Genomic DNA, 20,957 nt, shown 5'->3' on the forward strand with positions numbered 1-20,957 from the left:
AAACAGGTTGTCCAAAAAACAAATCAACCATCTATAGTGATTGGTCTTAGTTTTATTAATCTTTATTGCAAAACAAACATAAAATGAAAATTTCTTTATTTGAAATTTGAAATTAATTATGTTATTTAAATCAACATGAAATTTTTCATTACTTATAAAAGCTTAATATTAATAACTAATACAATATATTTATATAAAACTAAATAATATATTTATGCTGTATTAAATTTTTTATATCAAAAAATAATTATTAAAAAGAAAAAATAATAGATTAAAAGGAAAAAAAATTAAATATAAACTATTAATAAGAAAGAAAATTGCATTTAATAAGAGAGAGAGGTGGGAAAATTTTGTAAGAAGTTATTTTGTGTGATGTCATGTGTCATTGACAAAACTTTATTTATTATATAGTATAGATTATATTTTTAAATTTTGTTTTTGAACAACTAATATTTATTTTCCACTAATTTTGCTTCTTGTAAGACTTGAATTGTAGTTTTTGATAGGTAACACCAACACCTTTATCGCAACATCAAAGAAGCGAGACATATTATACATTTTAACTAAAGTAACAACTTAAAATATATATAATTTTTAAACCGGGGGGGGGGGGGAGGGGGCATTGCATTAATTCATATAATAATTTCCTTCCTTGAAACAAACGCATAAAGACACGAATAATAATCAAACAAACCATTTAAATTCAAATTTAACGTGGTCCATTTGAACATAGCCTATAGCCGTTAAATATCTCTTTATTATAATTTTTTTTTTTATTCCACCCTTTTACTTTATTCGTATTCACCAAACAAACCCTAACCCAAATTCAAATACTTAAAACCGCCACAACGTTACACCCAATTTCAAATCCCATTTTCACAAAGTCAAACACTGCACCATAAAACATGGATTATTGTTGTTGTTGTTGTCTGCATTTGCCATCAATACAATAATTCGAGCCCTAATTTGAGTGAGTAAGTGACTTCTGGATCAGCATCCATTGATTCGATCGTTTTCGATAACAAATTGAGCTCAAATCTATGAAACACAACCGTTCGATTCGATAAAACAATTTCAGGAGTTGGTGCTAGATTCGGAATAATATTTCTCACTTCATCAGTCAGGTATGCATCCGATGTCTTTCGTTTACTTTCGATTGCTTATTACTTGTTTCGGTTACTCATTTAGTTTCAATTTGAATCAGAATGTTGCGAGATTACAAGTTTTCGCGTCGGAGTTCGGGTAAAAGCCCTGATTTAGACGAACCGGAAAATGTACCGGTAAATGTGAAGGTTCGTGAGGTATCGGTATCTCAGACAAGTTCGGATTCGTCGTCTAGGCCTCCGTTGAATGCAATTCAAGAAGCTGTGCAAAATCCTAGCAAAGTTAATAGGACACCGACTAAGGTCGATGGCGGTAGGCATTCGGAGTCCGTGATGCCGATGAGAACTCCGGAAAAGCAAGGGGGTTTGGGAACGAGTAGGTATGGGTGGGGTTCGGATTCGAGGAATGTGAATGTGAATTTGAATATGAATGTGAATACTCCTAGGTCGTGTAGAACGGTTGGGAGAGCTCCGAGTTCGGGTTATTCGGAGGTTAATTCTACACAGAATACACCTACAAAGAGTGTGAATAAGCCTCCGAATCCAGGGCTGCTTCATGGCGGTAGTTTGAAGCCGCCTGCTGGTGGAAGTGCTCGTGGTTACGGAAGTGTTGCAGCTTTGTCTAGAGGGTCTCCGAGTACTTACACTACTGTAAATACAGTTGAGGTACCGCATTTTGACCTCAAAGAAGATCCATCATTCTGGATGGATCATAATGTACAAGTGAGTTTCATTTTCAACATGATTACATTTGTAATGATTACAAAATAATTTGATGTAAATAAGATTTAACTCATGTTATTTGACTTTTTTCTTAGGTTTTGATACGAATTCGTCCACTTAACAACATGGAGCTTAGTACTCATGGTTATAACCGGTGCTTAAAACAAGAAAGTGCACAAAGCGTGACCTTTGTAGGGCATCCGGAAACAAGATTTACCTTTGACCATGTTGCATGCGAAACTATTGACCAGGTTTTTATTGTACACTGGCACGGTTTTTTCAACTGCACTATGCTCACATTAAGTCATGAATTGTATATTTGTGCAGGAAACACTTTTCCGGATGGCAGGTCTGCCAATGGTAGAGAATTGCTTGTCAGGTTATAATAGTTGTATCTTTGCGTATGGGCAGGTAATTTGATATGCAATTGGTTATAATTAGATAATAATATATCATAAAACTTATAGTCTGGAAACAGATATAACTCTGTACATGCGTACTGAATTACTCGTTTACTCATGTAGACAGGAAGTGGAAAAACACACACCATGCTTGGTGAAATAAATGAGCTTGAAGTTAAACCTAGTCCATATCGGGGAATGACTCCACGAATGTTTGAGTTCTTGTTTGCTAGAATAATTGCGGTAATTTTCCAATACTATTGATAAAAACAGATTTTTGGTCACACACTTCATAAGCAATTTTACCTTAAACTTCATTTTTCCACATATGTACAGGAAGAGGAAAGCCGTGTAGATGAAAGATTAACATATAATTGCAAGTGTTCATTTCTAGAGATATACAACGAGCAAATTACTGATCTACTTGACCCTTCATCTACAAATTTGCAAGTAAGTTTAATCCTTTAGTGAGCTTACAAGTATTCTAATAAGATGTTGTTTCTTGTGCTAACCTTTTCTTTTCAGCTACGAGAAGATGTTAAGAAGGGTGTTTATGTGGAAAATTTGACCGAAATTGAAGTTCACACTGTGGGTGATATCCTGAGGCTTCTAAGTCGGGTACTCTATGATCTCCTATATAAGTGGATTACTTTGCTATCTTTACTTTTTCTCTGATCACTATGTTATTTTACAGGGTTCTGCAAATAGGAGAGTTGCTGCAACAAATATGAACAGAGAAAGCAGTCGTTCTCATTGTGTTTTCACGTTTGTAATTGAAAGTAGGTGGGATAAAGATTCAACTTCCAACCTACGATTTGCAAGGCTGAACCTCGTTGATCTAGCTGGTTCAGAAAGGTGTTGCATATGAATTTGACCAGTATTAATCTTACTTATTGTTTTTATTATGCCTTTTTGTGATCTGGCTTATCTTCTCCTAACAGGCAAAAAACTTCGGGTGCTGAAGGTGAGCGTTTAAAGGAGGCTGCAAACATAAACAAATCGTTATCCACTCTAGGGTATGAAAATCTTACATGGTGTTTTCTTCTTGTTATGTTGAGGTGGCTAGATGGACATGTCGGGTAATGGGTCAATCTAGTAACTTACGTGTCAGGGAGAGTAACAACTCTTTTTTGTGTATAATTTTTATTTGATAATAGATGGTTAGTGTGTTAAATAGGATTATAAATTGAGTTAGTAATGTTTTTTAGCAAACCCATGCTAGAGCTTTTTGACATGTTTGCATTTTTGCTAACTTTTTTTTTTATTTTACTTGTCTGATGACCCATTAGAGATGTAGGGTAAGCCAAATCAAACCATTTATAAACAGATGGTCAAAAGTCCACCTCTACTATTTTGTGTTCCCATTTTGTAATCATAAATTCACTTGTCTAGGCATGTAATAATGGTTCTAGTAGACGGTGCTCATGCAAGGACACGACATATTCCTTATAGAGACTCAAGACTGACGTTTCTTCTACAGGTATTACATAAGACCTACCTTTTCTATTTATGGTGAAATTTGGACTTCTTTTAATTTGCTAATGCTTACAAAATATATTCTGCAGGACTCACTAGGTGGAAATTCGAAAACAATGATAATTGCTAATGTCAGTCCCTCCATATGGTATGTTTGTACTTTGTATGTCTTATTTTTTGTACTTGTGTTCAGAACCTTTAACTAACTTTTTTTGTTTTTTGGATTTGCCAGTTCTGCCACTGAAACGTTAAACACTCTAAAGTTTGCGCAGCGTGCAAAACTTATTCAGAACAATGTAAGCGTTATAATAATTTGTAAAGAGTGATTATATTTGCACATTTATTCATCTCAGTTTTAATATTTTCATCTTGTTTTGTCATCTCAAAGGCTGTGGTAAATGAAGATGCCTCAGGAGATGTCATGGCACTTCAACACCAGATACAACTTCTAAAGGCAAATCTTTTTTTTTTTTTTTGTTGTGACTGAATTCAATAAGATTAGACAATTCTATATCAAATAAACTGTTTTTTTTATTTAACAGGAAGAGCTTTCTGTCCTTAAGAGGCAGAATGTATCCAGATCTTTAACATTTGGTCCAAAACTCATTGAAGAGACCAGGCAAGAACACGAAAGTGATTTCGATAATACGATTGGACACGAGAACAAAACAATGAGGGTTTCCTCTAAACAGGTATATTAAGTTTCATTTTTTTGTTTCTCAACTAAAAATTATAATTTTAGTGAATGCATGTTTTGATTAAAAGACATAAAAAAGTAGTGACTTTGTGTCAGTATGAAAAAAAGTGAGTTTGGTAATTGATATACAACATTGTAGAGTGATTAAAAAACTTGCAAACAAATTGCATTCTGTTATATATTTTTGTATACCTGTGTAGTGCTTTTAATTTACTTTTATTCATTATGTTCCTCAGCTAAAATCTTTAGAGACCTCTTTGACTGGAGCATTGAGGAGAGAGCAAATGTCAGAAACTGCTATTAAACAGCTTGAAGCAGAAATAGAACAGTTAAACCATCTTGTAAGTATTGTTTCTCCTTTATGTGTAATCAAACATTCAGAATTTATATTTGGTGCATATGGGTTTTGGTATTTAAAACGAAATTTGTGTGCAGGTTCGTCAAAGGGAAGAGGACAATAAGTGCACCAAGATGATGTTGAAGTTTAGAGAAGTTAAAATTCAAAGGATGGAGTCTGTTGTTTCTGGATCAATACCTGCTGACTCATACTTGCTAGAAGAAAATAAGATGCTTATTGAAGAAATTCAGATGCTTCGTGCCAAAGTTGATAGGAATCCAGAAGTTACACGATTTGCTTTGGAAAACATTAGGCTTCTTGAACAAGTTAGAAGGTAAATTAAACAAAGAACAAAATTTTTACAACAAAAGAATAAAAGTATGTTGTTGTACTCATCACTCATGCATTGCATTTCAATTTTAGATTGCAAGACTTTTACGAAGAAGGTGAGAGAGAAATGCTGTTAACTGAAATATCTGAACTGAGGAATCAGGTACTTGTACATGTGCATTTTATTTCAAAACTCTTGATTCTGCTGTATTGTATTCTTAGTAACTAAAATTGTTTGGCAATTGGTTCTTGCTCTTGATGAGAATTCCAAGCAAGATGATCATACACAAAAGGTAAGATATAAAAATTTTGATTTTTAACTTATCTATCATGTTTAGACTTTAGACACTCATACATTATTTGATAATGGATACAGGAAGCTGCACATGGCACTAAAGAAAACATCTCTCTTCAATTGGAGGTTGCACTATCTTTTCTTGATAAGTTATGAAAACTTGTCATCTATTTAATGTTGGATTTTCTATCTGATTTCAGTTGGAAAGGAGCCATGAAGAGCTAGAGAAATGCAGGAACAACCTAAATTCTTGCTTAGAGCAAAATGTGAAGCTCCGTAGGGAAATTGAGGATCTAAATGCTTTACTAAGAAACCAGAAATCTGCAGTGCATGAGCATGATGATGGTATTGAGGTCATAAAGGTAACCTTTAGTTATCATAAGAAACGATTATTGTGCAATACATTATACGCAATTATGATCTGTCTTGACGATAGGTTCTTTTGGTAAGTACTAAGCAGTATAAGATGTTTTTTAGGAGCCCATTTTGGAAGCTTCTTCTGTAGATAATCGGTCATTCCATATAACCCAAAAGACATCTGAAACTCATGTGGAGCATCCTGAAGAAGATATGGATATGCAATTGGACGTAAGTTTTCTATTTATTATTAACTGAATTTTCATTAATTGTAAATTGTAATGATCTGATGTCAGATATTAGTAAAAATAGGCAACAATGGTATTTCCTTATTCAAAATAAAAGGCAATAACTATAGCATAATCAAAACATGTAGCTCTACAGAAACGAATCAATAGAAGTTAAGTAGCATATTTGATTTGATTGGATTATTATATATTGGTTGAATCGAGACCCTCCATAGTCATTTATATATGATATTGTTTCAGGGGTCCATACAGTTGTCTCATACACTTCTAAAGAACAATGAGGATCCTGCAAAGTACATTGAAGAAGTCATTAATCTTCAACTGAGAGTAGACATTCTAGAGACGAGTTTAAAGGAAGAGAGCTCGTCTTGTAAGGAAATTGAGGAAAAATATGTCTTAGTAATGGAACAATATAAAGATTTGAAGGAAGAGCTTGAGGAAGCAAGATCTGTAATCGAGGCTCTTGAGACTCAACAACTAATGTCTATCAACGAGCTTGAAGATCTTAGAAACAATAATAACATATTTTCTCAAGAACTGCATGAAAAAGAACTTCAAATCAAATCTTTGAATGATAAGATTCTTATTCAAGAGTCAATGCACTTGCCACCATCATCAAATGAAGCTGACCGTGTTCAAGAAAAGATGATCAAGATGCAGGATTCTCTTGAAAAAGCTAGGAGAACAAATAAATGGTACAAAACTGAACGTGAATGTAATGCTGTTAATGAAGAAGAAATGGATGAAGTGAGGAAACAAGTCGAGGCTGAAACTGCTGAGGTCATCGTTTGTTTGCAAGAAGAAATAAGCAGTCTTCAGGAGCAACTGCTTGACAGTAGCACTAAAGAAACCGAGCTCAAACAAGAGTTGCACGTTTTGCAAGCGAAGTTGACTACCATGACTGAATGCAATGAAGCTTTAAGGGAAAGCTATGAAGAAAAAGAAAGAGAACTGAACCTGTTGACTAATGAGATCCAGGAGGTTCTTACTATGGGTCACGAGGCACTTGAAGATGCCTTGAATGATCTTGACGATATTACTATCAGTGAGCAATTACAAATGATCACAAAAAACATCTTTGAAAAAGATTCAAGAATAAAGGAACTAAATTTGTGTTTAGAAGACGCGAAAAACAAAGGTACCGAAATGGAGGGCATGCTAAGGTCATTAAAAGGGGCAACTTTAGTTATGTCAGAAGCACACCAACAAGATTGCAATGAAAAAGAGAAAGTAATCTTTCAGCTGTCATCACGGTTGAGTGAAAAAAGTTGCGTGATAGATCAGTTAAATCATGCAATTAAAGAAAAAGAACAGCAAATCAAGAAGATATAACATTGTGCAACGGGTGCATTTGTGATCGTGGACAGGCTCTCTGAGATTAAAGACGGATTTCAAACGACATTGACACAGAAAGAAGCGGAGCTTGAAGAATTAAAAAAAACTCACATGGTAACATTTTTAACAAACTGATTAGATATATTGCTTTAAGTTTCAAGTTTCAAGTTTTAGTATTGTGCTTATGAAACATTTATAGGTTCAGACTTGCAGGAGTTCAAGAGATGTGAGTCGCAGGGATGACACCATTAGTCTTTTGAAGAAGGAGCTTGAGACTGCACTCAAGAGTCTTGATGGAGTGAAAGCCGAGATGGCTAGACTACGTTCTGAGAAAGAAGTAATTAGGCTTTCCGAGAAACAGAGTCGCCAAAGTATTGAAGTCCTTGTGCCACATGTTCTTGCATTACAAACTACTGTAGACAGCTTTGAAAAACAAACTGAAGTAGCAATGGTTTCTTTGGATCACAAGATTCAAACTGTTGAAGGAATTTTACAGGAATCATGCAAATCCTGCCACCAGAAAAGAAAGGTACATCTCCTTTACATATAATGCTGAAATTTATTCACGCCAAGAAATTGTAACATTTGTTGCTCGTTATTTTTAGTAGGAATGTAGGATGTAAGATAGAGGTGCACATCGAAACAATTTGGGATCCGAAACCATTTCCTAAACCAAAACTGATCTGACCCAGAAATCAGGTTGAAACTGGTTATATCTCGGTTTTTAATATGTTTGAGAACTCATCCGTTGAAAGCAGTTTGAAACAGTTAAACTCAATCCAATTCGGTTTAAAAATCGGTTTCAAACAGATCTGATCCTTTTCCCCTTATAAACTGGTTGGGGCCAAACTGGTTTTGTGCATCTCTATGTAGAGGTTTCAAAATAGGCAGGTAACATGAGTTTGGAAATGAATCAAATTGAGTTGGGCTGATCCAGAAAACCTTTTTGTCCAATTTATTTTCTTTTTCTATAAATGTCTAATTTATCAGATATGATTATAAAGGATTAAAAGTTCTATAATATCATTAGTAATCTATAATTATATTAAAATGATTTAGGATTTTTTTGCATTAAAGTACCTTGGACTACTTAGTGATCAAATATAACCAAAATAATTCATTGAGCATAACCTCTAGATGTATAAAGTAGCAGAACATGTCTCAACAATTCATGTGTTTTACTTCTATCCATTTTCTCCATTGAGGCATTTTTCCAAAGTGACTGATATTTTTAATGCACACAGCTTTACGAGCATGAACTTATGGACGCCAAGGTGAATGCAGCAGAATCATCTTGTATCTATGCCAAATTTGCAGAGGCCCAATACACCATCAAAGAAGCAGGTGTTTTACTTCTATCCATTTTCTCCATTGAGGCATTTTTCCAAAGTGACTGATATTTTTAATGCACACAGCTTTACGAGCATGAACTTATGGACGCCAAGGTGAATGCAGCAGAATCATCTTGTATCTATGCCAAATTTGCAGAGGCCCAATACACCATCAAAGAAGCAGATGTTATGATCAACGAGCTACTGATTGCAAATGAATCCATGAAGCTTGACATTGAATCTCTGAAGAAAAAAGAGGTTATTTTAATGAATGAGAGGGATATGATTTTGCAACAGTTTGAAGCTGATACTATGGGAATGAAGAAAGAAATAGAGGAGCTTGAGGGTATGATTTTTCAGACCCATTGTGTTGTAGATCAAGATCTGATTCCAATAGCCTCTGATTTTCTGTGCATCAAGTCTCAAATTCAAGACTCTAGCAAGTTAATTCAGTCATGGATTGAAGACATATGGTCTGAGATAATTGCAAAAGACTGCGTTGTCTCTGTTTTACGTGTCTGTCACATGGGAATACTTCTGGAAATGGTAGCTGGATTAAATGCAGAGAACGGGCTCCTTAACCACGGGTTATGCGAGTCAAGTTCTCTAGTGTCACAATTAAGGGAACACAATTCCAAGTCAAGAAATGAGCTAGAAATGTGCAGAAAAATTCAAGGGAAGTTATTGGCTGACATCAAGAATAGTTTCGATCGTGTATCAAAGGGTACAGAGGAAACTGATATTCTTTCTGTCAAGCTAGCAACTTTTGAGGAAAAGATACTAAATTTACAGGCTCAAGAAGAAGCAATGGTGGAAAGATCAAAATGCATGGGATCTGAGCTTTCTGCTCTAGTGAAGGAATTAAATGCCATGGATAAAGATGAAGAGCTTAGATTTCTTGAAGAAACGTTCATGGTAGATTTGCTAGAGAAAGACATCAGGCTCATTATTCTGTCAGCAAAACTGAAAGAAGAAGATTCACAAATAAAGGATCTTGAGAGAGAGAATAAAAACCTGTGTATGGTTATTGAGAAGTTTAAGGAGGACATGATTACATCCGATATGGATATCCAATCGAAAGATTCCATCTTGTTAGACAAAGAGGCCGAGGTTGCCTCTTTGCACACAGAAATTAAGGAAAAAGAAAGTCAAATGCTTGAAAAAAGTCACAGTATTGAAGTGTTGTCATGCAAATTCAAAGAGGAGTTGGAAATTAAAGATAAGGAGCTGAGGAACACGACGCTACGTGAGGAGAATTTAAAATCTGCCATCAGACAACGTGAAGCGTCTAATGATTTGCACGCAAAAGAGTGTGTTAATTTGTTGAGTACTATGGATAAGAAGACTAACAAAGTGTTCAGTTTATTAAGTGAGAAAATTGTATCACTTGAGCAAAATTTTGAAGAAATTAGTGGGAGTACTGAACAGACGAGTATGTATATAGAAGAACTCAAGTGTTTAGAAAGCCATGCTAAATATTTGATTTCTGAATACTTGAATCTTCAAAGTGAGATGGACATGAAGGAGGAAGTTCTTGAAAGTTTGAAAGCTTCTTTGGAGGTTTTAGAGGATGAGCTACGGTTGTTGAAGGAATTCTCATCTAATAAACAGGATCAGAAAGGTGAAATTGAAGAACTTAAAGCTTCCTTTGAAGTTTTAAAGGATGAGCTAAATAAGAGTGATGTAAAAAGCAAAGTGCTTGAATCTCAACTAAAGGTGAAAGCTGCAACAATTACCATGCTTGAAGCAGATGTTTCAAGAGAGAGTGATTTGGTAAAATCACTATTTTCTGAGATTGAGAAACTGACAGAAAGTGTTAAAGATGCTTTGAAAGCAAAAGAGATGTGCGAAATGGAGTTGGTTGAAGCAAAGGAAGTTAATGAGAGCTTGGAAATGGAGTTGGCTCAGTTGAAATCTGATCTTTCTGAAATGAATAAACTGGTTGAATTAAGAACCATTGATCTAAAAAGTGTTGGTTGTAAAAGAGATAATCTCCACAACCAACTTCTTGAAGTAAGAAAGGAGTTAGAGATGGCACAAGCTCTTGCTGAAGAAAATGAAGCAATTGCTACAGAAGCCTTACAGGTAGTTTATTTTAGTATTATTCAAGACTTAGACTGATAGCTCTTTAAATTGAAAAATCTCATTTATTTTATATTTTTTATTTAAACCGTTTAGATGGCTGAGACGAGTAGACTGCATGCTGAAGAGAAAGATGAAGAGGTGAAGTTATATGAGAAATCTGTTGAAGAGCTTGAGTTTATTGTGAATGCCCTCGAGAGCCAGGTGAGCGTTAATTTATAATTCAACATTTTTTGGGGGGAACTTTACAGTTTACATAATCTCTTTCAATGTTATCATGATGGTACTGATTTGTTGTATGTTTAGGTTGACATGGTCAAAGGAGAGGCTGAAAGGCAACGATTGCAACGTGAGGAGCTAGAAGTAGAGTTTCAAGCTTTTAAACAGCAGATTCACATGGTCCAAAGTAATGACTCGGACATAAAAAGGTTCGATAACATAATACTGAAATGACATTATGATATAAGCAAAAAGTATATTAATTGCTTACTTTTTCTGACACATGAATTTTGAGTCTTACAGGCTTCTAGATGAAAAGGAGAAGTGTCTTCAGGAGGTCCTTCAACATGTCCAAATTCTGGAGAAGGAGATTGCGACCAAGGATACAGAGGTGCATGCTCTTCCATGTTTCTTTTTAAGCTTTTTGCTTAAGCATTTGTATAGATTTATGTCATAACTGCTTTCTTGTTTTCCATTTTTGTAGATTCTCCAACATAAAGCTCACATCAGTGAGCTCAATCTGCATGCTGAAGCTCAAGCTAGAGAGTATAAACAAACGGTAAATGAAAGATTGCCCAAAGTTCTAATATTTTGGGAATTAGAAGATAATTTTCTCATGTTTTTTAATATTTTGTGTTATCTTGATTCTGGAAAACAGTTTAAGACACTGGAGGCAATGGCTGATCAAGTTAAATCTGATAATCCTGCTCCACTAATCTCAAATTCGCCATCAAAGAAGCTTGAAAAGAATGCATCAAGAACAAGGGGTTCTGGTTCTCCTTTTAAATGCATTGGTATAGGTTTAGTACAACAAATGAAGTCTGAGAGAGACGAAGAGCTTGCAGCTGCAAAACGTAAAATTGAAGAACTTGAAACATTGGCTGCAGATCGGCAAAAAGAGGCATAGTTTTTTCAACACTTATAGAAAAATTCCATCTTTTTGTTGGTTTCATGTCTTATATGCATTTTTATTTTCAGATATTCGCATTGAACGCAAAGTTGGCTATGTCTGGGAGCATGACTCATGATGTGTTGCGTGATTTATTGGGCATAAAGAAGGACATGACTACTTATTCGGTATAAAGCCATAAACTTGTTTCTTTTTATACTCCAATGCAAAATGTGTTTTTGGGTTTTTAAGGTTAATCCTTAACCCCTCGTGGTATGTTTGTGTTTAATGACAGTCTTTAGTAAACGGCCACCAAATTGAGGAAGTAAATGAAAAGGTTCAGATTCATAATGCTGAGGTAAAATTCAAGGTATACTCTTCTTCTTACAAAATATTTAATGTTTTTATCCCGTGGGTCATTATATGACCCGAGAAAATGGTATATATGAGTTGTTAGAGATATCTATTTGTAGAATAATGTTTGATGTAGGGCATTAAAAGAACCGAACGGACCCTCGTTCACGTTCGCTCATTTAGCGGACAAACGAACGGTTCATGAACACGGACTTAACGGAATTTATTGTTTGTGTGGTTCGTTAAGATTTTGTTCGTGTTCGTTCGCTAATTTCTTGAACGAACATAAACAAGCAAACAAACACAAACCATTCAACACTCTCAAAACTCAAGTATTAAACATTATCACCCAAAATATATTTAAATTGAAGTACTAGGTTTTTAGTATAAAAGTTAGCATGATAAACTAATAAAAATTAAAAAAGATATACACAAAACCTTTAATTACCGAATATAAACAAATGAATATGAACAAACGTAAATGAGCGTAAATGAACGAGCATAAACGAACACAACAAAATGAGCGTGCCTTCTATTCATGTTCGTTCATTTAATTAACCGAATGGAATTTCTTGTTTATGTTCATTCATTTAAATGAACGAACGTAAATCAACTTCCAGCTTGTTAAGCGTTTGTCATCTACAGCCTTGATTGATGGTATCGTACTGTTAGTTGTATTAGTACTTTATTTAGCACATCCTTGGATATAATGAGGTCACTCAAAAGTTATATTCCTGAAATTCAGTTTATGTAACATCATTGACGTTTCTTTATTATTACAGGAAGAGGAGGTTATCAAGCTTAAGAAACAACTGAATGAATTAGTCATTGAACGAAAAGGGTAAATTAGGCATTTCAGTAACAGTGTTTTATTTGAGGACATTAGCATTAACATGGCTATTTTGTATAACTAGGTGGCTGGAGGAAATTGAAAGAAAACAAGGTGAGATGATTGCAGCACAGGTGGCGTTAGAACAACTCCGTCAAAGGGATCGATTACTTTCAACTGAAAACAACATGTTCAAGGTTCGAAATCCTAAAGAAATACTCTTGGTGTATTTTTCCTTCTGGCATACTTATGCTAACTTGCTCTTCATATTTCTAGACTGAAATTAGTAATCACAAGAAGAAGGTGATTGAACTTGAAACTGAAGTAACCAAGTTATCAGGCCAACAAAATCTTCAACAAAGAATTCATCATCATACCAAAATAAAGGTAAAATCCCATTTCTTAATAACAGTTTGGTCAGATATGTCATTTCTATCGATAAGCTTTTTTATTTCATTTTTAAATAATAATTACAGGAGGAGAACAATGCATTAAAAGCTCAGAATGAAGAACTAAGTCGTAAGCTGAAAAGAAGTGATGCTATCCTAAACCGTGTTAAGGAAGAATTTGCTAGCCTACGTGCAGCCCACGGGAAGAAAGCATATTATGTGGAAACTGAGCTACAACTTGCTGAAAATCTTAAGGTCTTTATCCAAATCATGATCTTAAAAAGTTTAGACTTTCTTAAGAAATATTAACTTATATTTTGGTTTAACCGTTACAGGGAACTGAAGAAGAGAGGGACCAGTTAGCTGGGAAGTTGGCAGCCTTATGCACCAGCATTTTAAAGGTTAGTGAGTTAGTCTAGTATATATTAATTATATAGTTATTAGTGTGTTATTATTAGGTTTATTAGTATATGACCCATAGGCCTAAAATAAGTTTTGCTTAAGGTTCTTTCTTATATATTGAGGTTCCCCTACACTCTAATTACAGAATTAAGATATTTTCATCGCGTTTACTTATAGCTTTGCTATTGGTGGGATTTTCCACTGGGTATGATTGATTGATTGATTGATTGATTGAAGTCAAAACTATTAGAATTTTTGATAAGTTTTGAGTTAATAATTATAAAGAACAGCAGAAACAGTTTGATTAACAAATCTTTTGTCATATTAAAAAATCTTAAAAATTAAATAATTTCAAAATCAATATATGGATATGTGTGCACATACAGTATTTAAAAGAAAACAATTTTTAAACGAAAACCGAACGAAGAGAAAAAAAAAGTAAGTAAATATAGCTAAAAAGTCTGTATTGTTTAAATCGTGTTTCCCTAAATATCTTATTCTTAATAAGAAATTTTTTGACAAATAGATTCTGCATTTTAACTTACTTTTTAAGAATTTGAAATTCTTTTTTAAGCTTTACAAATTATAATTTTGTTTTCTCAAATATTTAAAATTAATATTAGTTAATTTTATCCAATAAGACTAGGAGTTAAAAAGAAAACTTTTTAAAAAACATCCATTTTTATAAATATTTTTTCCACTAGCGCTCTTTTGGAAAGAAACAAAAGAATTCTACTACATTATACATGGGTTGGATACAGTCAAGTGGGACCATGTTTGGTTGCCCATAATAGTTTTTGTTTTTTTTTTCTTTCAAATTTGTCTAGTTTATTATAAAATTATTAAATAATATATCTGCCATTGAGTCATGACTACCCATTTGACCTGTTTTCTTTATAGCTATATTTTCTTGTATTATTTGTTTTGATAGTCAACTTATATTAAAGAAAAAAAATACATAAATTCAACAGGCAGCTGGAGTAAACAGGCCGACATCCGATGTTAGTGTTAGCATGGCTGAGGAAGCGTTGGAGCAGTTTGAGAGTCGCGTGGCCACACTGGAAAGGGAACTACATGATCTGCAATACAAGGTAAATAATATATAATCACTGCCCTTTTGGGTTCAACTTCAAGCCTATGAGAAACTAATGCACTTGTGAATGGATTTAACAGAATCGGATCAGTAATGAACGAGCAAGATTGTCTGACCTCCTGCCACAAATATCTGATGAAAGCAGCAGATCTTCCACTCGTAGTCCGTTTCTTTCTTCTTTAGATCGGTAAAGATCATAAGAAAAGTTGAAACTGGAATTATATCTTTAAAATTCAAGATTTCAAAGGTTTATGTTGTATAGTTAATGTGAAATAGGCACCAATTGTTTGTAATTTGTATATACAACATATGTAAAATCCGAATTCGGTTTTGTATGTTTTCAAGTTCAAAATTTTTAATGAGTTATACAGGTTTTATGTATGAAAAGTTTTGTGTCCTGTTGGCCTTGCCGGTTGTTGTATGAATATAAGTTGCAATAAGTAGAACCAAAAAGTCAGATAAGTAAACACTGACCACTCTTATTAAGTACTTGCTAAGAAATAAAATCGAGTCCCAATGATAATCAAACCGCATAACATGTGGATTTGAAAATCAAGTCAGACAAGAAAAGTAATTGGTACCAGGTTTTGAACACGAACACATAGATTACAATCTCTAAACCTCAAAGCACGGGTATTTATAATTTAACCTATCACGTTTAGACTACAACTAGGATTGCTAAATAATAGGACATGATAATTATACTAACAATGAAATCTGAGCACATTTAATTGCTTCATTTAATTGTAACGTTCATGAACCGAAATCCCCAACAATCACCCCCGAAATTTCGAACTCGAAACCGACTAGTCTTTAACTCCAAGTAATTCTCACATCTCCTTGAATTTGATTCTCCCAAGAGCCTTCGTCAAGATATTGGCATATTGCTTAACACCACTAACATGCTCGACACTTACTTCTTCACGATCAACACATTCCCGAATATAGTGAAACCGAGATTTAATGTGTTTGGTCCTTCCATGGAAAACCGGATTCTTCACGAGTGCTATTGCTGATGTATTATCGATACGTAACACCACTGCTGGAATTTCCTTGTCGAATAACTCACTTATCAATTCCCTTAGCCAAATCGCCTGACACGCGGCTGCGCTTGCCGCCATGTACTCTGCTTCACACGATGAGAGAGCAGCTGTACCTTGTTTCTGAGAACACCAATTAATTGATGAAGACCTAAGATAAAATACGTGCCCCGTAGTGCTTCTGCCATCGTCTTGGTCAATGTTATGGCTACTATCACTATAACCAACTAACACGTTTTTCCCACGAGTGTAAGAAATACCAAAACCGTGAGTACCTTAACTATAACGAAGAATTTGCTTTATAAGAGTTGCATGAGATTGCTTCGGGCTTTGCATATACCGGCTTACGACTCCAACCGAATACGCCAAGTCGGGACGAGTTTGTAAAAGGTACTGGAGACACCCGACAATCTTTCGGTATCTCGTAGCATCAAAATCTTCTTCATCTTCAAATTTAGAAACTTTTATACTCAGATCCAATGGAATTTGAGTAGAATTGCAAATCTCCATTCATGCTTCAACTAAAATTTTCTTCGCATACGCTTCTTGCTTGATTTTTATCCCATCCTTGCTTTGTGAAACTTCAATTTTCGAGATAATAAGTTAGCTTTCCCAAATCCGACATCTCAAAGTTTAAAGCCATCTCGCGCTTAAACTCCATTATTAAGTTTAAATTGGAACCCGTCACGATTAAGTCGTCAACGTACACACCGACTGTTAAGAGATCAGTTCCAATTTTCTTTCGATATACCGCTTGTTCTTGCGTGCACCGGTGAAACTTCATATTTAACAAAATACCGTTTAGCTTTGTATTCCACACCCTCGGAGCTTGCCTTAAGCCATACTATGCTTTGGAACAAAACCATGCGGTTGAGTAACAAATACTTCTTTTAGCTCACCATTTAGGAACACGGATTTGACATCGAGGTGATGCAATTCCCAACCTTCATTCGCTGCGAGAGATAATACAAACCGTTTCGAGTCTAGCCACTGGTGCGAAAACCTCATCAAAATTGACTCCGGGTTGCTGAACATAACCCTTTGCCACAAGTCTCGCCTTATGTTTATTAAGCGAGCTGTCCGCGTTTCTTTTAACCTTGAAAACCCACTTCAAACCAATCGCCTTTGCACCACGTGGTAACTAGGTCAACGCGCACGTATTATTTTTATTTATCGAATCAATTTCGATACGCATATGCTTTCACCCACTTCGGTTTTGATTTTGCATCATCAAAACAAACTGGTTCATATCAGCAAGCAATAAAATCTCTTCATCAATCATACTCGAATTCAAGATATAATCATTAAAACGTACCAGGGTAACCGTGGCTCGAGAAAATCTCCGAACAGCCGGCTCAGGTGTAACCATGTTGCTTGTACCATCCGGGCTTGTTGGAGCATTTTCGACTATCGGTTCTTCATTGTCTTTCTCACCCCCGTCACCACTTGAACTCGTAGAGTTTGACCCAGGGCTCGACCCGATGTTTTCGGTATTAACGATTCCTTCTCCGGTGTCGATTTCATCACCAAAGTTCACCCAATACATACCAGGTGATCGATCCTACTCGTCGATTATTTCGGTACTTTTACCCCAATTCCAACCTTGTTTTTCATTAAACTCCGTGTCACCCGCTCAACTCACAACAATTTTCCTAGTCGATGGATTGTATAAACGATACGCCACCGAACCTTTCTCGCTTCTGAGATAAACTAAACGAGTCGAACGACCGTCTAATTTCTTAATATTTCCACCAAGTACTTTTGAATACGCACACATCCAAAAACTTAAAGAAATCTAAGATCCGATTTCTTTCGCTTTAACATCTCATACGGTGTTTTGTCTTTTAACGCTCGAGTTGGAATTTTATTAATCACGTCGTTCGAATGCCTCACCGCTTCTCCCCACATATAATTCGGAACTTGTCTCGCTTTTAATATACTCCGAGTCATATCCAATATCGTGCAGTTCCGCCTCTCCATAACACCGTTTTGTTGTGGTATATAAGGAGCAGTTAAATGCCGAATAAAACCCTCTTTTTCAGAGAACCGATTGAAATCAGAGAAAAAAGATGCATTAACATAAGACCAGTCAGTTTTTGTTGCTCCCCCGTTTTACCGACTAGCAATATCGACCCTTTCCTGCAAATATTAACATAAGACCCATCTCCAAATTTAACTTTGCCACCAACCCGCTTATTTAATTCAGAGAAAAAAGATACATTACCCGTCATATGGTTGCTTGCCCCGTTATCCAAATGCCACAAGTCTTGTTCGTCCGAACCACCCTCATAATCTTTTGGTATAACCTTCTGTTCATTCAAGTACACTTTTTCTTGAACACACTGCACCATATAGAGGGACGGGTCTTTTTCTTTTGCATCAACCAAATTTGCTTGTTTATCCTTCTTTCGTTCTGGACACCTCGAGACGAAGTGACCATATTCATCACCGAAAGCATTGAACTTCCGAATATCCTTTTTAACCTTTCGTTTATCCCCTTCAATGGACCCTCCTTGTGAACCACGGTTCTGATTGCCAGGTCCACCACCACGTCCACTACCACGTCCTAGGTTCGAACCTTTCTCGCGACCCCTGCTCGATTCGCGTGAAACCTGCCTCGAACTCGAAGAGGGTTTCATATGATTAAACAAAAGTTTGCCTTTTTCAGATCGCAATACGTGTCCTTTGATACACTCCTCATAATTCTTCAACCTCCCGACAACATCCTCAAAACCGACTGTTTTAAGGTCTAACACTTGCTCAAGGGATGCTACAACTTGGATAAAACGGCTCGGCAGGCTTGTGAAGAATTTCTGAACTAGCTTCCTTTCTTCATATGGTTGTCCAAGTGTGGCTGCTTTTAGAAGAGATTGCGGTTATTCTCGAGGCATACTCGTCAGTTGTTTCGGTTTCTTTCATCATCAAACCATCAAATTCACGTATTAACGTATGAAGTCTAGCATCCTTCACACTTCGATTGTAGCACACGCCGACAAGCACCATCGATTAACTGATCGCCGGTGGGAGTTCCTTCACGTCGTAGGTCACTCCAGTCTTCAATTGCCCAGGTCCGACCTTTAAGCCGGTTCCAAGGTATGTCGAACGCTCTGATACCAATTAATGTAATTGGTACTAGATTTTGAACATGAACACGAACACACAGACGTGTTTGTTATTGAGAAACTTCACAAAACTCAATTACTCATATTACAATCTTTAAACCCCAAAGCACGGGTATTTATAATCTAACATATCACGTTTAGACTACAACTAGGATTGTTAAATAATAGGACATGATAATTATACTAACAATGAAATCTGAGCACATTTAATTGTTTATAATTATCCACTCCTTAAATCATGTTACTTAGCCTTGCACGCCAAGTAACGTTCATGAACCGAAATTCCCAGCAAACACTGACCACTCTTATTAAGTACTTGTGTATGTTAATCAGCAAATATCTCAAAACTGATTACAATTCTCTTGATGGATTTATGACTCGAATCATCTATATAAACTAATAAACTAACCAAACTTGCTAGCCATGCAAACCTATTTTAACACAAAACGAATAGCTAGCTAACATGAGATTAACTTATTTGTTTAATCCTAATCCTTATTTCAACTGTCGTTCAAAAAAGGAGCATGTTTGTGATTGAGTTTGAAAAATGCTTATTAGATTATTGGCTTTTTCAAAAAGCCAGGATTTGGAGCTTTTAGAAAAGTGCGTTTTAACCATTTCAAAAAACTAAAATATGAAAGATTTTTGTGATTGCCAAATACATTTAATTTATATGCTTTTTTAAAAACACCAATAAGCTAATAAGCATTTTTCAAACTCAATCTCAAGCATGCTCGAATATCCTTATACCAACCAACTTGTTGAATAAGTCACATTTATACCAACCCGTTTCTTGGGCCATACAACAATTGAGCCAACATAAAATCAACAAACAAGAATTCTCTTTTTGACAAGCTAAAAACAAAGCTGATCTATAATTTTTTTAAGTAATTTGTTGTAACACTTGATCACGCATATAATTGAAATGATGAGCAAAATTATTTTTTTTATTGTTATTGTTATATATTTCTAAATCTAGCCGGTCTAACTTGATCTACCTGTATCATTTATGAGGGAAGCTTTCTCTTTACCTTTTGTGGAAGAACCAAGAATAGTAATTCTAGCTATCAAGCCAATTTGAAGCAACTTTTGACCCGCATAACCTTGATCAATCCATTTGATTCGAGTCAATTTTTCTTAGACCTGTTTTGACCCTTTAAAATTGGCATTTCTATTGCTTGTGTAAATAAAGAATTTTTGATCTGTTTCCATAGTGCTATTATTCATATTGAATGCAACGCAAACAAACTTGTATAGAGTGGCCCAACTCGTGGGTTGATTTCACTAAATTAGTGTTAATGAAAAATGTCATTCACCGCAATAACATTACAACTGATACAAATAATAATAATAATAAATAACGGTTATAAAATATTACATACTATCATTAATACAAATAGGATCTGTGGTGCAATGGTAGCGCGTCTGACTCCAGATTAGAAGGTTGTGTGTTCGATTCACGTCAGGTTCATTTTTTTCGGCCCAAAGTAATTGGCCTACGCAGCATTAACTTCCAAATAATATCAGATTAAAAAAAAAAACTATTGCTTTTTTCAAACATGTGAGCACAAGTAGTGTCGTCTTTTAAGGATTGATCACAACTAAGTTTTTGTTTTCTTTTTTTTATTTTTAAATTGCTATTGGCGATTTGCTGTTGGAGGTGTAGGTGTAGGTGTAGGTGTAGGTGTAGGTGTATAAGACGTGCAGAGAAGGAGTGTAGGGAATCTCTGAAAAGGTAAAAAATATCGCCATTGATAACAGCGATTTATTCCAAAAAAGTGACTTTTGCCACTGCAATTGGCAATTTTTGGCAAAAAAAAAAGAAAACATTACCAATGCAACTGACGATTTCTAGCCGATGGCAATTCTTTATATTTCAAGTATTTTATTGTGATGATATATACA

At 35.2% G+C, this 20,957-nt stretch overlaps 1 non-coding gene and 1 pseudogene across 2 annotated transcripts; both read left to right on the forward strand.

The window, feature by feature from the left end:
* Positions 1 to 1,205: 1,205 nt before the first annotated feature.
* On the forward strand, positions 1,206 to 15,093 carry LOC143549333 (kinesin-like protein KIN-12D; annotated as a pseudogene). Its single transcript, XR_013138124.1, has 38 exons — positions 1,206 to 1,826; positions 1,922 to 2,077; positions 2,154 to 2,237; positions 2,351 to 2,470; positions 2,564 to 2,677; positions 2,753 to 2,845; positions 2,922 to 3,082; positions 3,169 to 3,243; positions 3,620 to 3,707; positions 3,793 to 3,851; positions 3,936 to 3,999; positions 4,092 to 4,157; positions 4,246 to 4,395; positions 4,637 to 4,741; positions 4,836 to 5,071; positions 5,161 to 5,227; positions 5,307 to 5,360; positions 5,444 to 5,488; positions 5,563 to 5,724; positions 5,840 to 5,950; positions 6,208 to 7,416; positions 7,502 to 7,831; positions 8,547 to 8,598; positions 8,758 to 10,718; positions 10,812 to 10,919; positions 11,022 to 11,143; positions 11,238 to 11,325; positions 11,419 to 11,493; positions 11,593 to 11,835; positions 11,913 to 12,011; positions 12,119 to 12,193; positions 12,960 to 13,018; positions 13,092 to 13,203; positions 13,283 to 13,393; positions 13,483 to 13,650; positions 13,731 to 13,796; positions 14,769 to 14,888; positions 14,971 to 15,093. The product of XR_013138124.1 is annotated as a kinesin-like protein KIN-12D (transcript).
* Positions 15,094 to 20,451: 5,358 nt separating this feature from the next.
* TRNAW-CCA (transfer RNA tryptophan (anticodon CCA)) lies at positions 20,452 to 20,523 on the forward strand. Its single transcript has one exon. It is a non-coding gene; the product is annotated as a tRNA-Trp (tRNA).
* The last annotated feature ends 434 nt before the right edge of the window (positions 20,524 to 20,957 follow it).

Source organism: Bidens hawaiensis, unplaced genomic scaffold (assembly GCF_021521415.1).
Source record: "Bidens hawaiensis isolate Kalapana, Puna unplaced genomic scaffold, B.hawaiensis_p1.1 tig00015542_1, whole genome shotgun sequence".
NCBI classification, from domain to species: Eukaryota; Viridiplantae; Streptophyta; class Magnoliopsida; order Asterales; family Asteraceae; genus Bidens; species Bidens hawaiensis.